At 34.6% G+C, this 12656-nt stretch overlaps 1 pseudogene; it reads left to right on the top strand.

Annotated features, from left to right (window-relative positions):
• The first annotated feature begins 3339 nt into the window (after window positions 1-3339).
• On the top strand, window positions 3340-7640 carry LOC118929031 (serine/threonine/tyrosine-interacting protein-like; annotated as a pseudogene).
• The last annotated feature ends 5016 nt before the right edge of the window (window positions 7641-12656 follow it).

Consider the following 12656-nt stretch of genomic DNA (forward strand, 5'->3'; position numbering starts at 1 on the left):
CAAAATCTGTGAACACATTTTTTCCTTGAGTCCCATATAGATATGTAGCCATATTATAAAGCCTTAAGCCTGTTGTATCCTAGATGTTCTTTGGAAGGAAATTCTGGCTTTCTATAGTGAAGAAAATCTGGAGCCAAAATTAAGTAAGAATATTTTCTTTATAGATTATAACTTGGCTCTGATATCCTGTGATAAAATTCTTGAGCCTCAGAATGAAAGATTATTGGACCTTGTGAACTGACTATCCCACCTCCCAAAAATCAGTGCTAATTCAAACCAAGTTTAAGTCTACTTTTCAAATGCAGAACAGGGTAAAAAAATCAGTGTATTTGGATAAAATTACATTTGAAAGACAATTTGTCTATGTTGTCCACTTTTTTTTTCTTGATAACAAACACTCACTTCCTTTCACACATATCTTTGTGTTTGCTCTGTATGGTCCTTCTCAGAAAAATATATTATCAGGTTTCAAAAAAATAGTAAGTACTACAAGTGAACAATTTCTTTCCTAGATCATTTATGAAAGAAGAAAAATACATTGTCAGAATTGGCAAGTATCTTTGGCTTATCATTCATGAACTTTTTCCCTCAAAAAATGATGACAGAGAATTAAAAACACTGACTCAATGGAAAACTCACTTTACATGCCAGTTTAAGATTGCACATAACAATAATCAAGGTAGTGCTATAGAATTAAATGTACTAAACTTACATGTCAATTTAATTCATTGTATTTGTATATGTTTTTAAAAATGTAATTCCTAGATTCAGCACTTAAAAAAAATAGAAAATACTGTATATTAATTCTTCCAAAATGTAAAACTATGTTTTACATACTTGATTTACAATATTTTGAGACTGTTAAAGTGATTGAGAGTTTTGGATATATGTGTGTGTGTGTGTGTGTACTATATATAATATGTATATGTATATATATATATATATATATACACACACACACACACACACATATATATATGTTTTCCTCCATGACCTTTCCTGTCCCTAATGATAGATTGTAACATGCAACTTACAGAGTCCTTAGAAAATGGAAGAAGTTCAGAGCTACTTGTTTCAAAAGCCCCTGCTAATGGAATTTACATTTTAATAGGGTTATTTAAGAATTCTAGCACCACTTTGGTAGAAGTAAATCAGATAGAATGAGCACAGAACACCTTTATTTCCATCCTTAAAAAACTTAACACTTGATCCCAGAATAGAAGCTACTTTTAAGTTATATCTGTTAGAAACTGAAAATTCAATTGATCAGGGCAATAAATATCTTTACATATAGGTAGGCTTACTGATGTTCTGATCAGAATATTTTAACTATGTATCAAAATTCTGAGGAAATTGCACAAGGTCAGTCCCATTCCTCCCTTCATTTTCAGTTCCATTCCCCCTGTCTGTACTTTTAAAGGAACTTCTTGTTCCCATCAAATGAGTCAGACCAGATGAGAACACTAATTTATTTTTAATGAATGTGTGTCAATCCAAAACTGAGGGTTCTGTCATTCTGGAGAGTGTAAATCCTAGCAGGCTTGGTGTTTGGGCAGAAAGGCCTCTGCCTTCAGACACTTCTATTACCTAGTTTCTGATGTATTGAATTATTTTATTAAGGGACAATGTCTTTTAACCTACCTTTGGAAATAAAGTCTAAGATCCAAGTCACCCTGTAACTATTAGCATGTTAAGTTTGAATAATCAACATAGGTAATCAAAATAACCGAAGTTGATGCTTTTCTTCAACTCAGGCTTTGACAAGGTGAAGAGGGCTACTCAGTTTTAACAGATAGCTGCCTGATGCTAAATATTTCCCTTTTAGATGTACCTTGAGATTTGCTCAAATTTGGCTTCTTGACATAAGAGAAGTGAATTTATGCCCTAAAAAAGCAGTCCATCGGGTCTCATCCAAGGTTCATGTTGGTGAAGTCCCTTGGAAAAAAATCAGATGCAGCCAGTAAGTCTGCTGTCCAGACTCTGTGTCCGCCTCTCCTTATCATTGGATCCTTGCTAGTCGCTTATGATTTTTATATCCCTCACTTACAGAATCAGTCTCAATTCCAACCTTCAGGCATGCAAACAATGAAACAAAGCAGGGTCAACTTGGAGTTAACATTTGAAACTGCATACAGCTTGTTGTCTATCAAATCCATGAGATAGTCCTAGTAAACTACTTTATAGATGCAGCAAGTCACATATATCAGATGCCCTGTCTTCAGATTTGAGGGAGAAAAAGAGTGAGATCTATTCACTCTTGGCTTAGGAGTGAATAACAAGGTACTAAGAATTTTGTACCACAATTGACAAAAATGAACCATAATTGAGAAAATAATCTTTGTTTTGTTTTCTGCCCAATTGCCTTGGTGTATTTCTTATGTAAAATATATCCTTCTAACTGACTTTTCCTTTATGTTAACTAAGCATAAGTTGAATCCATGCACAATTCCGTCCGTGTGTGTGTTATATTAATGTCCACTAGACATAGATATGAAGCAAGAAGGAAATTTGGATGAAGCAATAATTTTTTAAAAATACAATTATTTAGACCTTTTTAATGCACAAGAGTAGTTGGAAAATTTTTTCCTTGGAAAGATTCTGTAACACTGAGAGGTTAAACTTGGATTCAGCTTGAAAAACTGAATCCAAACAGTGCTGAGGACAGGATATAAAAAAGTCCATCTGGCCACATTGGGGGAAAGAAAACTAAAAACTAAACAGTCTGGAAGGGAGTGTAGGAGAGGCTGGAATTCAGGCTCCATCACACTTTGGAAAGACAGGGCCTTGACCTGACCTCGAGGCCTCCAGCCTGCCAAGCAGTAACAGTGAGGGAGAGAGCCAGACCTGCTTAGACAAGGTTCAGTTGGAGACAGCTTGACCTGTTGTTTGTGTTAAAGCAAAGAAAAGCTGAGAGCCATGCTAAATTGCCTCTGTCTGGATGAAGGTTTCAAAGATTATTTAAATCAATTTATTGATCTTAGATATCTGAGGATTGGTTGGGATGGAATTTAAATGTAGGGAAGCACCATTTTTGGAAGAAGAAAATAAAAGGGAAATGTGTAAGTCATCCTTAAGCTATATTACATTTGTGAGGTTAGAGATGAACCATAATTGAGTCTATAGCATAGCAGACTCTCAGGGGCTCTTTATTTCATGTGTTTTTAGTGGAGTCATTTGAATATGTGCCCCACTGATTCATAAAGAGGGGAAAAAAGAAGAATCCAAGTAATATGACTGCCTTTGGAGATGTGTGGTTTGACTACTTGAGAAGTGAATATATATATTTCTCCAAATATAAAAAGAGCTTTAGAAAAAAAAGTAACTGTAGAGAGCCTGGGCGGCGGCCTGAGGGGCCTGAAGACTGCGGGAGGGAGACGGCAGCAGCATGGCGGCAGAGTATGAGCTGCCCAACCCTCCTCTTCCCCGCTGTCAACGCTGCTGCCGCCGGAGTCATTGGGACCCTTTAGTCTGCGTGTGTTAGTTGTAAAACCACTGCCCGCTCGTCAGCCCTCTGACCCACCGGCCCTCCTTCCTTTCATCGCCACTGTCAGCCTGAGGGTCGGGCCGGAGGGTTAACTCCCACCCGTGCCACAAGCCTGCGGGCCGGGACCATGGAGGACATGAAGCTGGAGTTCCCCTCGCTCCCACGGTGCAAAGAAGATGCTGAGGAGTGGACCTATCCAATGAGACGAGAGATGCAGGAAATTTTACCTGGATTGTTCTTAGGTCCATATTCTTCTGCTAGGAAAAGCAAGCTATCTATGCTACAGAAATATGGAATAGCACATATAATTTGCATAAGACAAAATATTGAAGCAAACTTCATTAAACCAAACTTTCAACAATTATTTAGATACTTAGTCTTGGATATTGCAGATAATCCAGTTGAAAATATAATACGTTTTTTCCCCATGACTAAAAAATTTATTGATGGGAGCTTACAAACTGGAGGAAAAGTTCTTGTCCATGGAAATGCAGGAATCTCCAGGAGAGATGCATTTGCCTATGTTCAATAAAGAAGATTTTGTATTAATCCTAATGCTGGATTTGTTCATCAACTTCAGGAATATGAAGCCATCTACTTAGCAAAATTAACAATACAGATGATGTCACCACTCCAGATAGAAAGGTCTTTTATCTGTTCATTCTGGTACCACTGGCAGTTTGAAGAGAACACACGAAGATGATGATGATTTTGGAAACATGCAAGTGACGACTGCACAGAATAGCTGACTCCAGCAACATTATAGAGGATGTGAATTTCTATTTGGGAAGCATAAAATATTAGACACAGTAATAATGTAAAATGGTATAAACAAAGTAGTTCTTTTTCAATTATAAATTGCTTCCAAATCTGTTTCTCTGCAACTTGTCAAGCAACATTTTAAGATGTTGGACTTCTGCAACAGATGGCACTGAAGGTTTTACTCTTTTTTTTTTTTTTACATGTTACAGTTTTATTATTATTATAAACCAAGAATTTTGGACTTGCAAAGAGGTATTGCAATAATGCACTTTTCATACTTGAAATTTATTTGTATGATATGAAGTTATTTACTTTAAACAAGATGCAAGCTAGGGGAATTTGTTTATAAAATCTGGGTAATTTATAGCAAAAGAATTTACTAAAGTTTGCTAAAAATCATTTTGTGTTCTATATATTACATTTTAAACTAATTTTACAGTTCAGTTTTATGATGGAGCCTCTTACAGAAACATTAATGCAGGAATCTGCCACATTTCTTCTTTAGTACAATTCAATAGCTTAATTACCCTTTTATTTTAAACTTATTAATCCCTTATTAATAATCTTTAAATCATGATATTAGCCAACTATGCTTTCTTTAACATGATCCAAGTATTGCCTCCGTTCCTATTACTTTCCTAATTTTTTTCCTAGAAAATAGTTTAATGAACAAAAGAATATACTTTGCTTCATAATGCCAGATTCTCGAAAATCAGTTTTAGGTTTTCAAGTGACTTTCCTTTTTTGCATTTCTTCAAAGCCAAATGTTGTGTTTGTTCTTTTTAGAGTTGCTTAGCCCATTTTTTTGTTTTTTTTCCAAGATGGTTCTAAGTAAACTATAAGAAACCAATGTAGCACTGTTTTTCTCCAAATGAAGCCCAAAAAAGAAAAATGCCTTGCATCATTTAAAAAAATAAAAAGAAATCCTCATGACCTCTAAATAAGTATGAGAGCGGTGAAAAGTTTTTAACATCTTTTTGTAATTTATTTTCTTCTTAAACCATATATTATTTTAAACTGAAAGCCTGAGGCTTGAAGAAACCTCAGTAAATTACTTGGGATAAGAAACATTTAATCCATTTTTATGTTGTCTTAATGATTCTGTGAGGTGGTTGTAGCTCAGACAGCAGCTTTTCTTTGAAGATGTATTTATTGAGGAAAGTGATTTGTGGGAGACTTTAGTGTATTTTAGTGTTTTAATTAATTCTTTACATTGAGTTAATCCAAATTTCCCCTATAATTTGCATTAGCCAAGTCACTTTATGGATCCTTGGTTCTCCTCGTTTTTATTTACACATAATAAAAATTGTTCTAAGAGAAACATTTTTGCTATTTTAAATATGGTGGGAGGAGAGGAGTATTTTTAACTTTGTATAGTTGATTTAGGGGAAGCACAAACAAAACTTTATATCTCATTTTTCTCAGTCCTTTTTGACGTGCTTTACTGATGGGAATGATTTCCATACATTCCCCTTGATACTAAGAGGTACTACAAGGTAACCAGTTATACCAAGTTACTTGTTTTGGTTTCCTCCCTAAGGTGTAATAGTAAAGTGAAAGCTTTTTTATTCAGCACAGCAGGAGGGTGGAAATGAATTGAAATTGCTTTTAATTAAATTGTTAACTAAGAGTTAATTCACGTTCATCCAGCTAGTATTGCTCTTCTGGTTGCCCTTCTCTTCCCCTATTTTGCCACCCTGAAAACAGTACATGGTTAATCTCACTGTTGTCTTGAATTTTGTTATGTGATTAGGTCATTTGGTGTGGAGGTCTAGTAGAGTCAAGATTTGCATTGTATTCAGAAATTCCAGTTGGTAAAGTGCCAGATAACACAGCTTTCCTGTATATAGAGCACTATTGGATAGGTCAGCAAAGATTTCTTGCAATCTGGTAATCTGTGATGCAGAAACTCTGCTTGAAAGAATCTTCATTAATAGTACATTTAGGTTTTTAAGATGAGGCAGTTAAGATTTTTTAAAATTAGTTTCTTAAATATACATGTCATCTCTAATAGTCTGGCCAAAAATACAGGTTTGGTTATTTATTAGTTTTCCACTTTTTCTAACCACTCTCGTTACGTTGTCACTAAAGTGCCTGTCCAGCACTGTATATTAAAGATTATTTCACAAACACTAGAAAAAGGGACTGTCATCTTCTTGAGTATATTCACGTGGACAGGAGGTTTATTCTTTCTTTCATATAAGAACATTGCAAGTTTATTTGGATCCATACTTCCACCTGTAAAGTCTTCTGGCAGCTCTTCTATTTTTCTGTTTGGTTCTGTTTTTGTAATTCCTTTATTTATTTTATTTCCACAGATGTTTTGTGATAGTTAACTATAGTACATTTAACCAATCACGATTTAGTTTCTAGAACATTTTAATATGGAGTGACATAGTACCCAATTTTAAACATTAATCTGGGTATAATTTAAACAGAAACTGAGTCAAAACATAGGAAAACTGCTTTACTGTCCATTTTGAAAGCATGAAACTTAAATATTGAAAATATTTAAACTGGAATGGCAGTATTCTTACCTTCTACTGTCAGTTGCTTCTTGTTAATTTCTTATCTATTGGATGTTTAAAACAGCATTTACCTTTGTTTATATCTGTTCTAAGGTGGAAATGTTAAACAGTTATAACTTCTGCTACCAACTCTCAACCACTTAACTTTAGAGCAGAATATTGGTTTGGGGGAATTTTGTGCTTCATCTGAGTTTAGAAGTAATGTCAGAAAATGTTAAACATGTTCTTTTTAAGAAAATATAAGATTTCTAATTGTGTCTTACTAATAACCATGGTAATTTTAAGTGAATTAGAAGTATTTAACTGCAATCTTGAATTATAAAGCTGGGATGCATATCAGGCTTTCAACCTAATGTAAAGTAAATGAGCAGTTACCTGGTGGATTTTTTAAATAACTGATTCAATCCATAATTCCATAGCAAACCTAGCTTCACTTCAGTTTACTTTGTCCATTCAACAATGTTCCAATAGGAAATGATAGGAAATAGCTGAGAACTAGTAAAAGTTTTTTATTGATTAGAAAAGTAAGTTTCTTGGGTCTTTGAATGCTGGATTTTTTTTTGTCTTACTCATCCATGGCAGCTAAAAAAACAACTGCTCAATATATTCAGGTTTACATGTTAGCTCTCTCATAGGGAGTTGCCATACCTCACAGTTCAAAGTGTATTCTATTGATCAGTAACATTATACTTACATGTAATTGCAATTTACTATGCAGTAAAAATGATTCAAGAAGAAAAATAACCTACAGTGTCTCTTTACCTTTATATAGGCAATTGTTTTAAGTTACTCTGCTTTTAACATTTGTACTTGGATAAAATGCTTATGTGTATATATAGGAATGTCACAGTGCAAGATGCTGCTAGCCCAGGCACAAAGTATTAAAATTATTTTGTGAAAAAAAAAAAAAAGTAACTGTATTGATTGTGGCTGATGTCTATCATTTTTAATATTCCCCTTTATATCTGCTTATATGTTGGTAATCCAATTTTGTGCCATGTAAGTAGGTATGGTACCAGCCTCAGAGACAATCAATTAACAGGGTAGTTGGGAATATGAAATGGCCTAGTGTGAGAATTCAATCCAAAGAGTGTGCTTTGCTGTGAGTGGTGCCTGGTAAAACCAATCAGATCACTTATTGCAAGATATGTCATTAATTAACAAATATAAAGAAATGGCCACAAGACATAAGCCACAAGACACAGACATATCAACAAGCAAAAGTTATAAGAAATCAGACATTGGAAGACAATTGGAATAATGAGTAAGGAGAAATTTCCTATTTCATGACACAGAGAGGAAGAGTAGGAAGCTGCTAGCAGTAGAAATATTATGAATAAATACAGAAAATATCTGTTTTTATGGATCAAACATATTAAAATAGCAACAGTTTTATATGAATGAATCTTGGAAAACTACTTTTAATGAGAAAGTAGTTGGATCAATGTGGTAGTTGAAAGTATTGAGAAGATAGCTTCTAGAGTTAACAAGGCACATCACTGGAATGCCTGAAACTGTCGTGTCTGATATTTTTACACAAGACAGAGTAAAAAATGGTGCTCGAACTCTCCACTTGATATGTCAGTGAGTATCTTTGTTCCATGAGATCTACAAGAATCTATCATAGTCACCTGAAGTAAATACAGAGTTAATAACATTGGCACTCCCCCACCACAATCAACAGAAAATAACCACCTAAAGCAAAGAACATGCCAGTCTTTGAAAATATACCCTAGCCCTCTTAAGTCCAGAGTGTGGCATAGGTAGTATTCTAGATATAACAAGATTGTAAGAATGTAAGAATAATTAAAGCAGAATCCTGATAACTTAGTAAAGTCATTTTTCAGCAATGAAAGAGAAGTGAATTATATGAAGTGGTTTACAGTTCTTACAGGCAAAATTTATCTGTCTTGAGAAAGCCCAAATCCTGCAGCTAGAGACTGCACAGGCACAACATATTTAACCAAAGGCAGTACCAGACTAATAACTTGTAAAACTGTGGCGAGAAGTGTTCCTGGGAGGAAGAGGCTTTGAAGTGGACGTCAGAGTCAAGGGGTAAAGAGAAACACCAGGAACCAAGAGACAGATTTGTCCTCATCAAGGATGTAAATGATGTTAACGGCACCCTGAGAGAGAAGGGCACTTGTCTGCAAAGCTCCTTTGGTTTTGTATATTAATAAGGGACAAAATAACGTTTTTGATTTGAGTTATGAATGCTTGCACCTAGGAAGTACCACACTTTTAAGTGGATGTAAGAAATACATTTTCCATCATTCATCTTTCTGCTGAAATTGTAATATGATGATATGTTCTTAGTCTTCCTTACAGCACTTGACATTTGTTCAATCATATTTGAAATGCTCTTGTCTCTTCAGTTATATAAAAAAATGCTCTCTGTATCTGCACCTATTGCTTAACCTGTTTTTCCTCTTGCTTTCAAGAAAAAGTGTGCATAAGGCTTTGCTCTTGACCCAAGGCATTATTAATTGGTGGGAAGAAAATTATAGATTTGATATCATAAGTCTTACATCAAGAACTGGCTGGACCCCTTTTTACTTGTGACACCTTGGATGATTTAATTTTATAAGTCCTTCATGTGTAATAACTGTCTTATAGGATTATCAGGCTATCTTTTAAAGAGCACATCACAGCTTTGATCCCACCAATTGTCAAGGCCATCTTGCTCTGTCAAAGGCACATGGAGCATGCCTGACCGGCTTAGGAAAACAACTAGATGTGTCTTGTAAGCTGTTGTTCTGAATTCACTGCTATTCTGGTGTCTCTGTTCCATCAATTATGTTATGCCTGGATTTTGCTTCTGCTAATTGATTCAGTGTAGTTAGATGCTCTGACTGGTGTTCAATGGCATGTCTGTTCCTGAAAACTTTCTTAGACTTTCTCTGCTATATTCTATTTCCCACGATTAAAACCATCCCATTCTATACCTAGGTACTCTGGAACATGGCTTGTGTACAGGGCCCTCGGTTCCCACTTGACTGAGGAGAGTTCAAATGGTTGTGTAGAAAATTAAATTAGATCATAAACGTGGAATTTCCCTGTAAACTTTAACTAAAGTCACTCATTTCTTTTAAAATTACAGGTTTAATTCTAAAATATATCAGGAAATGTTCAAGTTACAGATTAAACATAAAATAATCCATCTTGTCATCTCATGAAGTATCAGGAAACAGAGAAAATAAAAATGTATAGATTCAATGATAGAATCTTTCTGTATTACAATGGGGTCACCTTGTAGGGAGTGATTAATTCTGGCTCAGACATCAGAAAGCCTTCATACAAAAACCTTTGGGACTGAGTTTTGAAATATTCACAGTTAAACCACAGACAATGAGAAGGAAGGAGAATATTGTAACTGAGATACAGAGATGCTGCGTTGAGAGAACAGCAGTAAAAGGCTGGAGTATGAGGTGAGGTTCCAAAGAAATAATACTGAGAGGTAAATCGAACCAGATCATGGAGACTCTTTTATTCCATTTTAAGATTTTTTAAGGGAGTTCATACCTGATCGTCATAATTTTCTCCGTGGTGCAAGAAGTAAGTTCATCAGCTAAGAAAGGGAGGAAGTTCTTTGAAGAGAATGGTGAGGTCTTGGATGTCCGTGTGAGAACGGCAGCAAGGTCGATATTGGGAAAAGGCAGAGGATGCTGGTGATTGCAGCACACACAGACAGCCCTTTCAGTCTACCTTGTTACATATTGCTTTCTAGGGGCATCAGCAGCCTTTATCTGAATACACAATATCTGGGAACTGAGACCATTTCCATTATTTCAGTTATTATCTTGTCAAAGATTTGCCTTCAATTTCTTGGATTAGACTGCTTTATTTTAACTGACTTTTTCCTCTTATTAAGGACTAATAAACTGCACTACTGAAGTCTATGAATAAAAAGTTTTCTGTCTTACACACCCATGAGACCAACACTAAAATCATAACATAGAATATTTCCATCCCCCACAAAATATCCCATTTGCCATCCTTCATCCTGTGTCAATACAGATGATTTACTTTTTGTTGACATAAATTCATTTTCATTTTATAGAAATGAAGTAACACAGAATGTATGTGTTTTTTTGTGTCTAGCTTCTCTCACTCAAAACACTTATTTTAAGGCTTATCCATGTTATTGGATGTATCAGTACTTCATTCGTTTTTTATTGCTGAATAAAATTCTCTTGTATGGATATGCCAAATTGTGTTCATACATTTATCTATTGATAGATAGATTGTTTCCAAATGTGGACTATCATAAATAAATAAAGATACTACGTATGTTTGTGCAATGTTTTATATAGACATGTGTTTCCATTTCTCTTGGATAAAAACCTAGAAGTGGTGTCAAATATTAGTTATATGATTAACTTCTCTAATGGTTTGTCAATCTGACATCTAACCAGTAGATAAAAGAATTCTAGGTGCTCCACATCCTCCCAAACACTTGCTTTGTCAGTTTTTAAGTTTTGCCATCTTATGTCACAGGATTGTCTAATGATGTTGAATATTTTAAAAATATCCTTACTGGCTCTCCACTTACCTTCTCTCTGTGAGGTATCTATCCAGACCTTTTGCCTGTTTTTAAGTTGTCACTTGTCTTAATATTGAGTTGCTGGGTTTGCTTATATATTTGTAATACAAATCCCTTGTCAGATATAATTGATGACTATTTTCTCTCTTTCTATGGCATACTTTACTGTTTCTTAACCAGTGCATGTAAGAAAAAAGTTTGAAATTTTTATAAAGTTAAATTTATCTCATTTTATGTTATGGTTCACCTCTTTTCTATGAAGCCTCAAAGTTATCAACATTTTTTTATCTATATTTTTTCCTAAGATTTTTATAGATTTTTAGGCTTTACATTTATATTTCTGACCCATTTTACCCCAAAGTATTGTGGTTGAAGCATAGTGTAATTAGAGTTTTTGGTTATTGAACATGCTCTGTATGATTTTAATACTTTTAAATTCAATAAGACTTTTAAAAAATTGCCCAGTATATGGTCTGTCACATTAAATGCTTGTTCTTTTGGACAAATTTAGGTTTGTATCAGTCTATAATTTACTCTTGGAGATGGTCTAGTAAGATCTGGAGGCTTTTAAAAAACTAGTCACTGTAATTCAAATAGTGTTTTGATGAAATGAAAAGATAATTAGAAAAATATCTAGTATGTTATGTGGTTTGGGGCCAAACTACACTTTAATGGATTGATTAAAAACATTGAATTATCAAGTAAGTAGATTTTGGCTTGATAAATTGATTTAACTTTATTAACTGTGTTTCCAGGAAAATCAGCTCAAACTGTCTATAAGATAAAAGGATTTTAATTGATAGCAGAAATGCATTTTCTTTTAGTTAGTTAAAATGTTCTTGGGTTAGTGTGAAACAGGGGTAAGATGGAGGAATCAGACATATGATCATAATTAGCTAAATCAGAAATGGAGATATGGTGCTGTTTTAATTTATTAAATTATTAAATCTCCTGAGAAGCACATAATATTAAATATATGTGAATAATGAAGAACGCAACATACCATTTTAGTATTTTGCTGAGTATTTTGGCCTTTGGTGACATGACTTGCTGCAGAACATAGACCTACACCTGAGGCAATGATGTAGCTCCTTGTCCTGGGCAGCTGAGGATCAGAGGCACAGGAAGGGGATGACTTGATTCCGTACAAAATCTCTAGGAATGGAAACACCTCAAGATTGTTATTTATTTTCCCTAATTGATCCCCACAGAATATTACCCCATATACTTGCCATCATTAATAAGCCTTCCCTTCTGACCAGCACAATTATCCCCACTGACTTTGATTTTTGAAAGGGCTCAAAAAAAAAAAAAGAAACTGATACCAAAGGGTGCCCAA

This window comes from Manis pentadactyla, chromosome 12, assembly GCF_030020395.1.
Source record: "Manis pentadactyla isolate mManPen7 chromosome 12, mManPen7.hap1, whole genome shotgun sequence".
NCBI lineage: Eukaryota > Metazoa > Chordata > Mammalia > Pholidota > Manidae > Manis > Manis pentadactyla.